Here is a 10,799-nt window from a genome sequence, read left to right as displayed (position 1 = left end):
AGGTTTCCGAGAAAAATCTGTGTTTTTGCAAAAACAAATTCTGAATTTTTGTGATTTAATCCAAAAAACCTGTGATGTCTTGAAAAATTGAGTGTTTTTTAACTTTTTACTTGAGAAAAATCAATTAACATTATCAAGGCCGTACGAACGGGGGAGTTTTTAGCGGTTTAACCCCCCCCCCCCCCCCCATGAAGATTTTTTCCAAGTAGAATTTTCACCGTAGTAACGGAAAATTACATGATTTTAAATTTATTTGAAAGTATGTGTTAGCAAACAAGTCAGAAATTTTAAGAAGTTTAATCTTAAATCACCCTTGGTTTGAGACATTTCGATATACGACACTATTCGATGTTTACGAAATGAAACTAACTTAGATTCTTAATTGCAATTAATCTTTTGTATAGGAACTCAAAACTTGACATACAAAAACCCGACCCCTTCAAAATTGGTGTTTGTTAAGAAGTGTATCTAACTAAATAATAACAAAGTTTGAGACGATCCACTTTTTTCATTTAAAAAAAAATTGTTTATTCCATTTCAAATATTATGCTGATATGAAATATTCTTCAAGAAACCAATTTCCGACTTAATTTTATTTCATGTTTTTGTTCCTCTAAATGCTCAATACAACATATAATTTAAACATGGCCTCAATATTTACATTTTTCTGAGGTGCATTGAATTCAAAAGTAATTTCTATCAGTTTCCGTTATTAAAATGACTTTTGAAAATAAGTAAAAAGTATTTGAAAATTTCTGCACTTTTTTACAATAACGTATTATTTTAAAATTAAAGTTTAAAATGTATTATCAGCTTTCCTTTAAGACTTCATGTAATTTTTAATTCTGCGATAAAAGTTATGTACGTTTTATGTTTTTTTTTACTTTTTCTCATTATCAAATTTTTAGAAGTTCTAAACCAAATCGAATTTTAGATATTATTTAGGCATACATGTTAGGATTCGAGCAGTTTATCTCTCAAGAAAGCACTGACATCCCAAGTATTGTTAACCATAATTATATCAAAACAACCACATACACACGGTACAGATCAACGCCAGCTGTCATGTATAGAGAGTAAGAATGATTTCAATAAAGTTAGTTAGGACGCAATCGTTAAGGCTGCCACACAATACCGCGTCGGACGTCGCGTCGAGTCAGCTGTCAACGCCGTCGTTGAGTACTAAAACGCTGACGCGACGCACTCTACAATTTTCGCACCACAATACAGCGTCTACTGAGAGGGCTGACAGAGAAATTTTGAGGCAAATCTCGGCATACTCCAACACAAAATGTTGCATTGAATTTATTTTTATTTTTGAAAAACAGGAACATAAAAATCAAGCTCATATTTATAATTAATCCTTTATTATTTCATCATTATGTCAAATGTATTTGAATGTTAAAAATAAATATCAATGACGTTATTCAACAAATTTGTATAATCGAGAAGACAAAATGACAATGATATGATTTTCGAATCCATTTGAGTCAAACATTGACGAAAAACATTTATAAGGAATAGTTCAAACCTTTTTGACGCGCTAACATTTTGAATTATTTCAAAACCAAAACGTCGACGCTGGAGAACGCTGCCGTTTAGAACAAGTTTAGCGTTTTAGTACAATGACTTCACTGACGCGACGCACAATTGTGGTGACTCAAACAGAAAATGGCATCCCCAAAATCAACTGTCAACGCGACGCGACGACGGACGCGGTATTGTGCGGCCGCCTTTACTCAGTAAGGTTCGTTTCCAAGTAATAAAGTTCGTTTCCAATTAGGGGCCGTTCACATACCACGTTGACTACTTAGGGGGGGGGGAGGGGGGCAAGGATGGAAAAATTCGTTCACCAGCATGAACGCTACTGATTCTCAATCACCGCTCCGTTCACGATGATAGCATCGGCGATGCGAGCGTGAACAGACGACCGCTGATTGGTCGGATTGGCAATCCGAATGAATGAACTTTTAAATACGTTCGGGTGAACCACAACTGGATTGTTTTTTATTTTCACCACGACGTTCGTTGGGTGAATTGATTCGCAAATGATTGTCGAAACACAATCGCCAAACGATTGCACGATTGCATTCGCGAATGTTTCTGTAACCGGTAAAGGATTACACCATCAGGTGCTTGTTTTTCGGCTAATTTGGTGCGTGTTATAACCCCCGCGCTCGCTGTCGGTTTGTTTTCTCATGATTTTATATTAATTTCTGTTCGAATAAGAACATTCAGCACTTTTGCACATTGCGTAGATAACTAAACTGACAATGGGGGGTTTGAAAATGTCCACTCTTGTTTACGAAGCCTAGGGATTTAGCTTTTGGCTACTGGGACATTTTTTAAACAAAATTGCCAAATAATCATTTAATTATGTTGAGATTGCAAGAATACAGAATACAAAATTATTACTTTTATATGCGTCATATAAAAGTTATAAAATCCCACACATAAATATTGTAAGCCGACAGGCATCTGCCTACATCTAGGCGATTACATGCTTGCCTACTTGAAGGCGTTTTGTTTTGTTCGAATTGGTTTTCGGAAGGAAATAAAAAATTGTGAGGTATTGGCTCGAAATGTTTTTTAAATTTTTATTGTTAATTGAAATACCTAACTATAAAAATGCTAATCCTAATACGTATGTTTCGCGTTCGTATCCCATTGGGACATAAAAGCGAATTCCGCACCGGAAAATCAGCAGCTAAGACGACGTTTATTCGACTGAAACAATATCGACGGCTTTGATCGACACCAGGCCGACGTCCTTGCCTCCTATTTTCAAACCCCCCATTGTCAGTTTAGTTTTCTACGCAATGTGCAAAAGTTCACTCTTTTACTAATTATATGTTGAAAGTTCCTATTCGAACATAAATTAAAAATGACATTATGAGAAAACAAACCATCAACGAGCGCGGGGGCTATAACGTGCTATAACACGCACAAAATTAGCCGAAAAACAAGCACCTGATGGCGCAATCCTTTACCGGTTACGGAAAAATTCGCGAATGCAATCTTACAATCGTTTGGCGATTGTGTTTCGACAATCATTTGCGAACGTCGTGGTGAAAATAAAAAACGATCCAATTGAACGCGGTGAATGTTTCGGGCTTCGTTTCGTTCATCCAAACGTATTAAAAGTTCATTCATTCGGGATTGCAATCGATAGTGTTCATTCTGGTGTGTGAACTTTTTCCTTTCCCGATTGCTTCGATTGGCAGTTAGAATTGAATGAGTTCACCACGGATTGCAGATTGAATGTACTTCGATCCGATTTTTTCCATGCTTGGAGGGGGGTATGGAAATGTCCACGCTTGTCCACGGAGAGGGGCGTAGGGGTTTGGGTCATGTCCACGTGGACATACTTACATTCAAAATATTTTCTAAAGGTGAATAAATATTAAGATGTTTAAATCAAAATCTTAAAATGGCATACCTTTCCAGTTCAAGTTTAAACAATAAGTAGCTAAACAATAAGTAACAATAAGTAGATAAAAATAATAACTAAGAAATTTTAATTTTTTAAATTCATATTCGGTATTACATAATCAGCCATTTCTATAACAAAAAGGCAAAAAGTGGTGTTTTCTAACTGTAAAAATATAGGTATTTAAAATAAAAACTTATTCAAATCTGCCCACGTGGACATTCGGGGAGGGGGGCAGGAGTTTGCAAAATGTCCACGCTTGTCCACGGAGGGGGAGGAGGGGGTCAAAAATCTCATTTTTCTGTCCACGTGGTATCTGAACGGCCCCATTACCGGTGTGTTTTTTTCTGAGCCCCTCGAAAAGTGTTCACAACCAAGTTTGGTTGTCGCCTCAGCTGAGTTAGCCCGCCATCTGGTACGGAAGTTTAACGTAAAATACCATTGCACGTCGTAAACCTGGAACGTTTAGGAATTACACAACGTCGGGGTCCAACAAATATGATAAATGAAATAAAGTTTTTTTACACTTTCTGCAGCAATGTCAAAAATACTTGTTGATATCTTTTAATTTTTTTTAATTGTTGAATTTTACTTTTTTAAATCATTTTCATCATAATATTATTCCTTAATTGAAATTTTTTCAGCACGTATCCGGGCCAGACAAACCGGACAATTTTATATAAAAACCTATAAAAATCCGGGCATTTCATTTCTAAATTGAGGACCAATAATCCGGCAATATTCTTTCAAATCTTGTCAAAACCCAGAAATTCCTCAACAAAAATCAAGATAAAAAAAGTGAAAACAAATATTTTTTTCATCAAAGTTCATTAACAGATATTTTATCGTAATTATCGTAATTTAATTAAAGGCCTCAAAAAAACCTTTCATGATTATTTTTGCAAAATTTGCTCAATAAATTTTGTTTTTGTGACTCAATAAAAAAAATACTATACAATTTTTTTTTTGATTTGCCAAATAAAGTGAAAAAATCCGAGCATTTTTCAAAGAAATCCGGGAAACCGAGCCAGACCGGACTGTTCCCAAATTTGCTATCAAATATCCGGGCAAAACCTGGCAATCTGGCAACCTTAAGTATGACAAACATAATCAGATGTTTTCATTTATGTACGTAGGTTTGTTAGTTAATCAGTTATCAATGTTTGATTGTACTGATACATTTTAAAACTCCTTAACACCAAAACTAAAACTGTTTGAGCAAATTTGATAAAAAAAATCGAGTTCAGGACGCTTAAATCTACCAAATCAATAATTAAAAAACACCAAAATGCTATTGCCTCGAGTCATCAATTGATTTTTGTAAAAGCTTATGGTAAAACGTGTTCATTAAAAAAAATCTTCTGAAATGTTTTTAAACACTTATATTTTTCATTATCATATTTTGTTTAAATTTTCAAATCAGTTTACCGAATTAAAAAGAACAGTTTTTTTTCAAATCTTTAATTGACTTGCAGAATTTTTTAGTCAAACTATTTAAACTTTAGTAATAATTTTATTTTTGTGTTTTTATTCTGAATTTTTGTGTATTTGACACATAAGCCCTGAAGTTTAAATTTTGAATAAGAAAAACACAGTTTCAAGTTTCTTTTCTTTCCAGGACCGAATATTTCAATCAAAAGTGACAAAATACTTAGAGCTTGTTATTTGAAACTTTTAAACCTGCGATTGAAAATTTGAAAACTTTTCATTAATTTTTTTTATACAAAATTGTGTTTATGAATCAATTGAAATTGATCTTTAAAAGTTTGAAAAACGATTCGAAATAGAAGCTTTAAACTTAATTTAATTGCGAAATGTAAACTAATTTTCTATTTGCTTTGTTCTTTCAATATTTACAACAAAACTTGGAGCTTCTTTTTTTTATCAGTTTTTATTGATAATTCACGAAATTACTCATTTTCCAACATTTCCTTGTCAGTATAATTGAACATGAAGTTCCTATTTTGAACTTCAAAAATGAACTTTTAAAGCCGTTTATTCTGATAACTGAAAGAAATTTTTGTATTAAACGGTTTTATCTCTGACTTCAATCACAGGCATTTTTCAAATAATAATAAATATATTCTTCTTTTTATCAAATTGAAATAAACCATCAACCATTGAATAAATTTTCTAAAATTTAAATTCATTTGTTTTTCAAATACACATTTGAAATCGCGATTAATATTTTTAATAAGGATGAATAAAAATTAACAATAATTATCATTTTTCAAACAACTAATCATGGTAAGTTTTTTACCTGATTGGACATTAATTTTTAAAATTCAGATTTGTTTTAAACTCTGTGTTTTGGAAACGATTTTTTTAAATTTTTGAAACAAATTTCTAGTTCGGATTAAAGAACATCACTTTAAAAAAAAATCATATCAATGACTTACCGAAAATTTTAAACTTCCATTGTGATATGAAATGATTTTTTTTGTATCAGTCCATTTTTATTAGTTTGTGTGGTAATCATGAGTGAGAAGCGGTGTTAGAAATTCCTTTACTTTTCTATTGTTTATTTTTGGTATTGTTATTATTTTTAGCTAAATTTGAATTTTGAAAACCCCCGCCATGGACGTGCCCTTCGCACGGGCCTGAACATTATCAATCTAATCATGTTTTTCCAAATCAAAGTTTAAAATCCAAAATTTATGTTGCCATAAAAAATAACAATTTTGTAATCAATACTGATGTTATGAAATCGCTTTGGTACATCTTTGTACCTGAAAATAATCACATTTTCGTAGGTGATGGAAAGAATTAAAGAAACATAAGCTATCAAAGAACGAAAGAACATAAGCCGTAAATATCATAAATTTTTCGAAAAAGAGTTGTTGTATCTTTTTCGAAAAATTCATGATATTATCGGCTTATGTTCTTACGTTCTTTGATAGCTTATGTTTCTTTAATTCTTTCCATCACCTACGAAAACAATTTTGTAAATACATGCAAAATTGAAAAATCCTGTGAAATCTGTGATTTTTCTAAAATGCTGTGTTCTGTGGCACAGATTTTTCTGTGATTTCTACAACCAAGATTCCAAGGAGGAGTGTATTCGAAAAAAAAATGCAACACTTTGTTTTGTGAATAACTTTTGAATGCATTGATGAAATTTGATGAAATTTTCAGCAAAGCTGCTTAGTAGTATAATGTTGACATGTGACATTTTAGTGACGTTCTGTCAAGCGGTTCCCAAAATAGTGTCTAAGGAAGAGGTTTTTCAACTTTATATATACTAAGAACCACCCTTTTTCAACATGGAAGTTATTTTTGATAACTATAACGTTTTCTGTTTCCTGAAGCTTCACCTTCAAAATTATTCAAAATTTAATATTTCGTAAAATTTATGACAAATAGCCGTTTGTTCTCTTTGAGCAAAAACAACAACATAGATATTTCTCACTTCCATCTGTACCGTTGAGCCGTCAATAAGTACGCCGCACAGTGGGGCAGGACCTGTGAAAGCTTGCAATGGCAAAAACCCTTTTTTGTAAATTTCGAAAAATCATCATAAATTTGTGCTTTTCAGAAACTGGACATTACACCGATCACAAATCTGTCAAACAAAACTTAAAATTCGTTGTTTCATACAATTATCTACGTACGTGAAGTTGAGGTTTGATGCTGTTGCATTTTATCGCAAAAACAAAAAAATATTTTCAATACTCCAATAAAATTTTATTTCTTGAAAAAAAAAATTAACATGGATGTGTTCAGAATAATATGAAATTTATTTATTTGAGGTTGAAGAATTGAAAAAAAAATCGTAATTTTTTTTTTACGAGCATAAACGTATAACGTTAAAAAATTACGAATGTTCATCATATTGGGACATCTGGAAAACATGTTACCCCACGTTACCCCACTTCTACTCGAACATTTAAATGGTAGTCTCAGGTATCCAACAAAAACTTGTTGCCACTTTTTGCCTATTCAAAAGTTATTCACGTTTTGGTAAAACATGTTTTTGGACAATTTTCGTACTCGTGGAATTGCTTTTGATAATGGTTTTTGCTAGAAAAACTTGAGCTCAATCGAATTTAAAAAATTTAAATTTAATATTTTTTCAAAATTTATTTTCCTCTTAGTTTGATAATACTTTTTCGGTTTTTAAAAGTTATATTTATCTACAGACAAGCAGATAACATTCTTTGGAATATGAACTTTCTATAACCTTCTCAAATCCTTTTCGGTCAGATGTTAAGTACCTATCTGTTTACTAACTTAGATTTCTATTCAACATTTTTTTCTATAAAATGTAGAGATCTTAAAGTTTTACTCAAAAATAAAATAGAAATTATTTACACACTGAATGTTTGGATATTTAAAAAAAACAATGCAACCATGTTTTTGCTGTCATATTGAGTAACAGCCTGCTTTATCCATTAGCTACTTATATATGGTACCAATATGAGTTTATGGCTTTATTATCTGTACTTATTTGTTCTGTTACCACTGATCACACTGCCATGACACTTAGAACAAAATTCCGTTCATATTTTTCAAATTTAATTTGTATGGAAGCATTCGTTTCATAGATGGAATAAGTTTTAAGCCATCATAATAAACGATTTGTCGTACCCCGAAATCCTCAGAGGTCAAATTCGGTTCAATTTGGTTCCTACCAGTTGTTAGATCTTTTGTGGTTGCTTGGTTCGTTTTTTGAAATGTAGAAATTTGGTACCATTTCTATTAAATCTCCTTCTTTCAGAAAAGAGATTGGTCTCAAACTAGCGTTTAAATAACATGCTTTTCTATCTTAACAAATTTGGGTCCATTTGCATTATTTATTCAAGAGTTTTATAGATATTCAGGTAACTTATGCATGGGGACCCCCCATTCTTGTGAGGGGAGGGATCTTAAAGCATCATTTAACTTATTAAATGTCCTAAAAACCCTTACATGATCATTTTCACGCCGATTGACTGAGTAACCTTCAAGTTGATAAGGAAAATCTACTAAACAAAGTTATCTAGATCAAATTTCACAAGATCTAGATGAAAAAAATTAGCTTAGCTTAGCTTAGTTGACTACTCATATCCACCTTAAATCATTGAACTTGAAAGACTTAGATATGATAATTCATTTAAAACTTCAGATAACATATTTAATAAGAATGTATTCAACTTACGCACTTCATATTCCATGATCGCTGGCGTGGCTAAGCAGAACAAGTTCTACCTCGCAAATGGTTACTACTCCGTGATTGATCGAGGCCATCAGCTTTGTGCAAGGGCCAAAAGAATGGTGCTTGGGACTAACGGTTCATTCTCAATGCACAAAACTCATGCTCTCCCTTTGAAAATGATCAATAACGGCGCCGGCCACGTCCTAGTAATCAATGAGGAATGAAGGAGGGATTGTTAGTTGGATATTCTAGATGAAAAAAAATTACATCAAATTAAAGATTTTGATCAGATGAACAACTTTTCAGAAGACTTCAAACCAGTAGGATTTCATTTTAAAAAGTTATGATTGGTCAGGTCTGCCCCTGGAATCCTTCAACAATGGAGCAACTAGACAACCTGGCAGACGATATTGTTTTGCTCGCCCAAACACAACCGGATATGCAGAGCAAACTCGACGACCTCACCGAAAGCTCCAAGGCAGCAGGTCTCAAAGCCAATGCAATGTCGGAAAGATCAAGTCGATAGAGATCTACACAGGACATACCTTCAGTTTCATAGTAGCTGGGCAACAAGTTGAGAAAGTGGAGTGCTTCCAGTATCTTGGCAGCCAGATTACGCCTGATGGTGGTACCAAAAAGATATCGAAACCCGGATCAGAAAAGCCCGATTAGCTTTGGCGAGTCTCCGGAACATCTAGCGGTCACATCAGATATCTCTACGAACGAAAATCCGAATCTTTAACTCAGAATCTTGACTGGGACCAATTGAAGACGCTCCGAATCGTCAACAGTAGAGGTCTTTTACCACGGCCCGGGAACATTAAGTAGGTAAGTAAATACATGTTTCCTACAATTTAATGATTTGAGAATTTTATTTGAATGAAAGTGTCAAAAAAGTCTTTTACTAAAAAATCGATTCAATTGCACTGAGAACAATAATTTTTGAATTACCGCCATATGGGCGTCTCATGCACCAAGTATCAAATAGAGGTTGATTTTCAATAATCTTAATAATGTAAATTTTTCCACCCTTTCGTACATCTTCTGAAGTCTTTTGTATTCTTTATAGTTTTAAGTAGTATTCATATCGATATATAAAGCTTTCAACTAATTCCAATATGCTATAGCAGCGGCTATTTGGGTGTTATGGAGCGGCTTTTTAGCCCAATGCGTGAAAATTTTGAAAATACCCTAAATCCTAAAGACACAAAATAAGTTTTCCTTTATGTCAGTGTTCCCAGGAAAAAAGGACTATTTAAATGAACAACTATAGAGCAAATTAACAGCTTATCAATAGTCTTGTCAAAAGCACTCCACTGACGCCAGTTCGAAGCCAAGAAAATATTAAGGAATAAGTTCAAGTTCTTCACTTAGTCTGATGTAACCTTTTAGAGCCCGAATCAGAAGGTAAGAGAAAAAATCATCAGAAAAAAGTTACTTTATATTTTTCACAGTCATATGAAATCCTTACTGTTTAGGTAATGAGTATATCTATTGTTTCTTAAAAGTATTAGTGAGAGTCTTGGAAGTTAATTATCCGTAGCAGCTCAAATATAAACATCGAATGGTGAATCTTTCGATTGCTTTGATTCAGTTGAGTCATTCAACCAAGTAGTCTCACAACACAACACATCGAATGGTGATTTTGACTTTGTATTGATCATCGGATACTGATTCTATTTGATCTGCACATTGATATTTCTATTTCATTTAAATTTATTAAACTTTGAATACTTAATTAGTTTTGATCACGGAGCGGAATTCTTTGGTATGGTTTTATTTTGATTTAGCCAACCGTTAATTAGGCTACAGTTGGTCTATGTCCCTAAATATTTGGGCGAAGAACATTCAGTCGGATAGGTCAGCCGATCGTTACCTAAGTGTCGGTTTCACTCAATGTAGCACTGGTTTACTCAATGCATTTTGGTAACATTTTTCACACAATTTATATCTGTTTCTTCTAATTCTCGAAAAATCAAACCTCCCCTGATAGACTTATTATTTAAACATTAAATATAAAGAATGATGTTTTGTTATCATTTTTTTGAGTTCGATTGAATATTTTAAAACCAATCTTAAACTTTCATATTGACAAGACAACATACGTTGAGACATTTTCGTCCTGATAAAATCGTTGGAATTTTTTTACAGTCCCCATCAACAATTGACCATTCGTCAAGTTTGTTGTTGGAAAAAGGAAAACTGAACCACAACAAATTGCCCGCCCATCCGAGG

Source organism: Uranotaenia lowii, chromosome 2 (assembly GCF_029784155.1).
Source record: "Uranotaenia lowii strain MFRU-FL chromosome 2, ASM2978415v1, whole genome shotgun sequence".
In the NCBI taxonomy this organism is placed as follows: domain Eukaryota; kingdom Metazoa; phylum Arthropoda; class Insecta; order Diptera; family Culicidae; genus Uranotaenia; species Uranotaenia lowii.
This window is presented reverse-complemented; position numbering follows the sequence as displayed.